Genomic DNA, 7658 nt, shown 5'->3' on the forward strand with positions numbered 1-7658 from the left:
ATGTGACTTGGGTTTGTTCTGATTTATTAGGAAGCTTACTGGGTTTGGATGGGTTTTGGGTTTTCTTCAGATTAAGAAAATCTACAGATTAAGGCCTGAAGATGGATCGGCACAAGGAAGTTAGTCCACAACAGTGCACACATGGGAGTCTGTTCAAATTGGGATCCAGAGAGAGGGATTGAAGAGGCCTCTGGAACAGGTAGGTGGCAGGAGAGGGAAGGAGGGGTAGAGTCGGGAGGGCTGTGTGGAGAGGAGGGGAAACATACTGACTCGGAGGACTGACTTGCAGGGCACAAGGTGGGCCCTGGAGTAGCTGAAGGCTGGGCAGAAGATGGTGGGTCTGGAAGAGAGGCTGCACTCCTCCAGGCGAGCCAAGGCCCTCTGTGCTTTACTCCACGGGGGAGGGGACACTTGCTGTACTCAGTGGCGACCGGGCTGAGCCTGTCCCTGGTGCCAAGCAGCACCTGTTTCTGTTGGGCCAGCGCAGGCTGTTGGCCTGCGGCTCAGGTGGGTGCAGTGTTCACACAGGCCCCTGGTGGTTATGTGCGCCGGTTTCCCGAACTTCACACGTGGCAGTTGTTGAGACAGGCAGTGTGGCAGGTGGAGCAGTGGCTCCTGGCACCAGGTGCAGGGGCCGTTCCGTGCTGGTCCGCGGGGCACCTGCCCGCCGCTCTGTGTGGTTCTGCGTGGTCAGGTCTGGATCGATTCAAACACATCCTGCTGCGCCCACGCTGCCTCGTTCTGGGCCTCCAGCGCGCAGCCTTCGGCCGCGGCCTGTGTCCGCAGAGCTCGGAGCCAAGCTGCTCAGGGGCTGGGCTCGCGGGTGTGGACTGTCCTGGGCCTGCGGGCACTCGCGGGGCGCACCAGCGGGCCTGCGTCTGCGGACAAAGCTGCGCTCGGTGCTCACCCAGCCCGCGCCCGCGTGCAGGGCCGTGCGCCACGTGGAGCCCCGTGACGTCCGGTAGAGTCGCAGGCGCTGCTGCCCCCGCCGCCTTGCACGGCCGCGCTCCCGGGCGGCCCAGCCTTCGGGCCTCTGCGGGGCTGTGGTCCACACGGTGGCCGTCTGCGTGGCCTGGAAGAGCCACAGGCCCTGGTGCTGGCCAGGGCGCTGCCGCCAGGATGGGTACTGGGCTCGGGGCGGCCGGCGGGCCGGCGCTGGGCTCTGCGTGGACACGCTCTGTGGTGGCCTGCAGGCCTGGGCTCCGGGCCGGCCTGGCCTGCCGCTCTGGGCGGAGTTCTCTTCCCCATGTGGGGTCTCTTCCCGCGTGGGCGCCCCCGGCATCCCCTTAACAAGCCTGCGCCTCCTCGCCGAGTTTCGGATCATAGATACGCAGCCCACATCCCCACCAGGAGGCTCCGTCTGTGTTTTCAGGCAGCCTCTGGTCACCTGCTGCCACCAGCCCCTCAGGGGGTCTTTCGCTGGCAGCCGTGGCTCCGCCTCGCCGGTCTGCCACCCCTGCAGCTGGGGGTGCAGCTTGGCCCCGGGGCCTGAGTGCCTGCTCTGGGACTGGACGTCCCTGCTGTCGCCAGCGCCACCAGCCTGCATCTCTGCTTAGCCCACCAGGCTGAGACGTTGGACGCTGCAGGGGCGTGAAGGTTTCCAGAGGCCGATCAGCTGGAGGAGGTGGGAGGGCGAGCACCCTGGAGCAGGCGCGAGAGGACGACAGGCCGGGCAGAGGGTGGAGCCAGAGCCGGTGCAGCTCGTGTCCAAGGCCGCGGTGGGCAGATCCATGCCAGAGAGGAGGTGGCGCAGCCCCCTGCGTCTCCCTGATTGGCTCCCACGCGCTCACAGTGAATCCAGGAGCATTCCCTGAGAGCTGCTTGATTCTCAGCCGCCTCCTTCCAGAAGGGATTTAAAGCAGCCCAGCAGAATTGCGGCGGGTGATTGGCTTCGGGGTAGACCACCACCCTGCCTAGCTCAGGCCCCTCCAAGAAGTCTTTCTTTCCAGGCTGACGGACCTGACCACAAGTGCAGCTGGGAAGCCAGCAGAGAACTTCTCTGCACAACTCCATAGTCACCTTGGGTTGGTCTCAACCTCTCTGAGCCTTGGTTTCTTTCTTTGCTAAGGACAGGTGACATGATGGCTAAAGTCCTTTTGGTTTGCACTTTCTGGGATTGTTGAGGCTCTTTTACCTACCCTCTGCTTTACATGAGTCCCAGGTTAGTGCTTTTAACACATTTGGTTGTTAACCAAAAGACTGGAGATTCATAGAATTCGTGTAAAAACCAGTCATTGAAAACTCCATGAAGCATCATTTCCCCCTAACACATGAATGGGCTTTGGCTTTGCAGATGGGCAGCTGAGACTCACACAGGGTTCCCACTGAGTTGGTGGTGCCAGGACTAGAACCCCTATGCCTTGGTTCTTAGACAGAGCCCTGTTCTTCTCCCTCAAGCAGGTAGGTGGGGCTGTGGTGCTAAAAGATGGATCCGAGCCTGCAGGAGGAGACCTGGGGACCTGGCACTGTTGTGTCCCCACCATCGTTACCACTGCTGAGCTGGGAGACAAGCCCAGAGCTGCCCAGCCCTAGAGGCGCTCCAGTGCGCCCTGCTGCCCACCTGCCTGATCTAAGGGGAAGCAGGACAGAGCCACAGGGCCCAGAGTAGAAAAGGCAGCGATTTGGAGTAGAGGGCATCCTATATTTGAGGCAGGCCCAGAGCCAGAGCACCCCCCACCAGTTCCTTTAGAAAGTGAGTGCCAGGAAGAGTCCTACTGCCCAGACATGAATGCCATCCTGTTTACATTATTGGGCCCTGGTAGGCCTTGAGGTGTCTAGCTCATGAGCATGTGCTGTGAAGGGCTTAGTGGCCCCTGCCCTCTCAACCTGATATTTAGTGTCTCTGTCCTCCTGTGTGAACGTTCCCTGGTGTGCCCATGTCGAGGTCTTCCTGCTGGCAGGCTGGCAGTGAACCAAAGCCAACAGACCTGTTTGTCTTGGGGAAATATCTTGATGACCTTCAGCAACATGTGGGTGAAGCTGCTCATTGCACTCCTGGGATCTTCAAATCCACCCCTGGCCTTCAAAGGAGGTGAAGTCAGTGAAGACGCCCCAATCTAAGCTTCATGGTGCTCTTCATGGGCCTCACTTCATTCTCTGGACCCCAGGTTTCACAGGGGATGGTGTGAAGGGATCCTCTTAATATAAAGAGACTAGTCTGAGTTCTTGGAGAAATGCATATTTTAGTGGCCTGGAAAGTTGCCATAAACCATGGAGCTCTTCCCATTGGTTGGCGAGGTAACTGTCTGCAGAATTGCTTGACGTAGATTAGCAGTCACCTCTAAGGTTACATGTGTTTGCTGAAACACCTTAATTAATTTCTTGTTAATTCCTGAAACCATCTCTTTTTGCCAATCCCTTCAGTGCGGTTTGGACTTCTTCCTTTAATACCCTGGGTTATGATTATATACTGCTTCTTGGAATGGCTCAGGTTGGCCAGTTCTTTGTGGCACAGGGAATGAATTATTCCTTCCAACTCTTCCTGGTGCTTCCTGAATCATCCTGTATCATTCGACGTTTGCCCATTAATATTTTCAGTATTGCAACTCTAGTCTTGGCTTTCTTTTCTTCTGTTATTTTTCTGAGCAAGTCCTTCCTTCTCAGTTTCTTAACTTCAGATCTGTTTACATTTTATATCTTGCTTTGTCTTTACAAGCTGCTCTTTGAAAACTCTTCTATTTTCCTCATCATTTTGGCTCCGCTAAATTGAACAGCGAGTCTCAGAGTCCCTTCTGACAATCATTCTGGCCTTTTCTTTAGTTCCTGTCTTTTTAATGACCCTTTGCTTTCTTCACAGGCGATAGCCTTGATGTCGTCCAGAACCTTGTGTGCTCCTCAGTCACTAGGGCTCAGTGCATCAAATCTCCTCTTTTTTTTCCTTTTTTTTTTTTTGACTCGTAAAAGAAAATCCTTTTCGCTGACCTGTCAGCACCACCGGTGTGGCCGCTCTGCTGTACCTGAGGCATCAGGGCAAAGAGGAAGTGGCTGTTTCTATACTCAGTGTTCAACCCGTGAGCACTCAGATGCCTGACAAGCCTGGAAGAAGAAGAAGGGGGGAAAAAAAGAATCATTTTCTTCATAAATGAAATATAGTTCATAAAAAACTGGAATGATGATTAATTCAAATACAAAAACTCAAACACCAAAAACCCGCGACTTCTTCCTTCCAAACTACCTGGCTCGTACAGTTGACTCTCTCACACACTATTCTGTGATAAGATTCTGCAGCTGGAGTAGAATACTGATAAGATGCTTCCCTTAGCAAACTGAGGTCTGCTTCTTGACCACTGCAATAAAACTGCAGGGTTGAGCTGCACTGAGAAACCCCATTCTGAGCATGGTTTCCTCCCTCCCGTGCTGGAGTCCCACCAGCATTATTACAGGAAGGAATCTGGTCTGTAGATGCCTCCTCGGTCATCCACTGGCCATTTGGAATGTCACACAAAGTTGATGCTCCAGGCAGTTTGGCACTGCCACGTGTTAGCCCGTTCACAGAGAAGCTGCAAAGCTCACTACGCATGCATTTTCGCTGTAAGCACCACCGCACCCTGTTTCGTAACCTGGATCGTCATTTTCTTCCTTCACAGCCATCCTCTTGGGCCAGCTGTAAGTCACACGTATGCTGCACGTCCTGAACCTCTGCATTCCGTTCAAGGCCTTTCAGCTGGTCTCTTAGATCCTTCTGTTAAATGTGGTAAATGAACCGTGTCCTGGGCTCAAGGAAGCTGAGCACATCTCACACTGGATGTTGACATAACAGCCAAGGGTCTGTGTCTGGTATCTAATCAGGCTGAAGTCCAAGTTCTAAACCTTCACACCAAAAACTGCTTTACTAAAAATTTTGTAAATACGTTTTCCGCACCTCTGTAATCTTTGCGCTAGAATATGTCCTCCTTCACGAAATTCTTTACTGGAAAGGTCCTTGCTGCCCGGCGTTGTGGTTTCTACCACGTTGGTGAATCCAGTGCCATACATCCCTGGTAAAGGGTCATCGTCCGTATGAGTCAGCTGCACCTCACTGAGCCCCGACATAGACAGACACTTCCAAAAATGGTTTCCAGGACCAGGGTCATGATGCCCTTTGTAAGCAGCCATGAGTCCTGGGTTTATGCCGACAAGCACACTATCCGGATTGAAAGTCCAAATCTGAGTGAGAGTCTTAGTCAGAAGCTCAGCTTCTGAGACGCCATCGAAGCGGTCTGCCTTTCTTTTCACTTTAAATGTATCTGTAAATTGTTTCCTGGTTTTTCCTTTGATTTTGCGGACTTACCAGGTTTTGGGGTGGTGGTAGGCTTTTGGGGCTCCACTGGCTTCTTCGGCTCTGTTGTCCTGGGTTTTCTTTTTCTTCCTCCCGGTGCCTCTTTTCCAAGCTCCTGAGCAGAAGCGGCCCTGGGGCGTCTGCGGGCGTTTGCTGTGCACGCATGGTTTCCACACTAGGAGTCTCAGCCCTCACTTGGGGAGGTGGAAATGCTTCAAATGTTGGAGGCCGCCGTTGTGAATAGCTGCCGCGCCCCCGCCCGCCACGCTCTTGAGCAGCCGCCCCTGCCAACACATCCATGTACCGGTGGCCGTGCACGGATGGAACAGCGATAAACCCAAACTGGGCCCCATCGCTGGCGCTCAAGTTTCTCCCCATGCTTCCTCTTACCCCCTCAGTGACACCCCACCCCCAATCCACTCCTGAGTTAGCTTTGAAATCCAGGGAGGATAGGATCAGGGTAGCGTTCTGGCTGTTGGAGCCTGGTCTCTATTTTCTGTGTTACTGGTGATCTATTCCGCAGGTGCCTTCGGCCTTTTTTTAAAGTGTTGCTGTTGAACCTCTTCACTGTCAGTTTCCTTAGTCTGATTCCTGTGTATCACAAGGTGCGTGTGTCTACTCAGCATTTATGCTTTCTTTAAAAAGATACTTGCAACAAACAATCACTGTATAAGGTTTTATCATGTGATATCTGACCTCATTTGTCACCAAGACCATATATTCCAACTACCACTCTTTCTTTCCAGCTTTTACATTCAAGTCACTAATTATTACTAATGCATCTTCATTGCATGATTGATGAATTTCAGAGTCAAAAGTTCATAGACATCCTCAATTTTTTTCCTCTTTAGTTTTACTGGATGGTGATATATTTGAATAATGTTGTTGTTCGGTGCCTTTGAGTTGAGTACGGCTCATATTGACTCTGTGAACCACGGCTCTAAAGCCTGTCCTGTCCTGTCCTGTGCCACCCTCTCATCGCTGCTACTGCACAAGAACTACTTGCTGCAGCCGCTGTCTCAATCCTCCTTATTGAGGCTCTTCCTCTCTTTCACCAACCAAGCTTGATAGCCCTTTCCAAGGAGCAGCCTCTCCTGAAAATATGCCCAGTGGAGGAGAGAGGAGGCTTTGTCACCCTCAGCTCTAAGGAGCACGCTGGCTGCACTTTCTCCAAGACACATCTATATAGCTCTCGGCCATCCATGGGATGTTCAGTGCTCTTCTCCAACACCACAGCTCAAAGGCATTAACTCTTCTGTCATCTTTATTCATTGCGCAGCTCTCAGACGCATAGCAAGTGACGGAAAAGACCATGGCCTGGATCAGACGCATCTTAGTCTTCATACTGAGATCGTTGCTCCTCAGAAATTTGGGAAGCTCCCTGAGAGCAGACTTTCCCAATGCATTAATTACATCTCCTGATCTGACTGCTGGTGCCTAGTGTGTTGTGTGCCTGACCCAGCCGTGTTCTTTTCACTTGCTCCACATGAATGTGAAAGGTGCACAATAATTAAGGAAGACCCAAGAAGAATTGATACCTTTGAATTGTACTGTTCGCAAAGAACCCATTTTGTCTTAGATAAACAAAACCTAGGAGGCTGGAGTTCACATGCTTTGGGCATGTTTGCAGGAGGGACCAGCCCCTGGAAAAAGATCTCCCACTCGGTAAAGCAGAAGGTCAGGGAGGGAGAAGAGGTCTTTTTGTGAGATGAGCTGACACAGTGACTGCAATGATGGACTTTTACGCACAGCAGCATTTGGGAGACTCAGAGTTTAGTTCTTTGGTATGTAAGACCATGGGGAGTCAGAACCAGCTCACCAGCACCTGTTACCAACAGCAGCCTCATAGGGCTGGTACAAAGCCTGCATTCGAACTGTAAGCAGAGCCTGACTTTCTCACTGTTGTAGATGGAGTTGTTAGTTGCTGTCAGCCCGAATCTAAGTTGGGTGGGAACAACACACCTTTGTCTCCTCCGCCCTCACAATGTTGATCAGTTTTGGGGTTGAGGTTGATACATTGTTGCAGCTTTTGTGTGAGACTTCTCTCCAAGAGGGGCTCTTTCCATTTTGCTGACAGAACAGGACCTTCTCTTGTAGCAGTTTGACCACGTCTCACCTCCCTCACTTCTAAGAAGCAGTTTGCTTGTATTTCTTTTAAGAGTGATTTTGTCTGTTGTTTGTGTCAGGTGCGAGGATAAATTCAGTTTCATTCCACCTTGGTCAGAAGCCGGAAGCTACAGCCTGTTCTAAAAATCCTAGTTCTTGCCTTCACAAGCACTTGAAAGTTAAAACAATCGAGCAAACACTAGCTTCATCTATTTTTTTAAAATATGTTCTTTTTTTTCTCTCTAGAGATTTTTTTTAAAACTTTTTTTTACAGGAACTTTTAAGGGAAGTCCTT

General features: G+C 51.7%; 1 pseudogene; it reads right to left on the bottom strand.

Moving 5' to 3' along the window:
- Positions 1 to 1286: 1286 nt before the first annotated feature.
- LOC102872530 lies at positions 1287 to 5635 on the bottom strand (annotated as a pseudogene).
- Positions 5636 to 7658: the final 2023 nt, after the last annotated feature.

The sequence above is a fragment of the Elephantulus edwardii genome, unplaced genomic scaffold, assembly GCF_000299155.1.
Source record: "Elephantulus edwardii isolate Elephantulus edwardi_28Jun2011 unplaced genomic scaffold, EleEdw1.0 scaffold00269, whole genome shotgun sequence".
Lineage (NCBI taxonomy): Eukaryota > Metazoa > Chordata > Mammalia > Macroscelidea > Macroscelididae > Elephantulus > Elephantulus edwardii.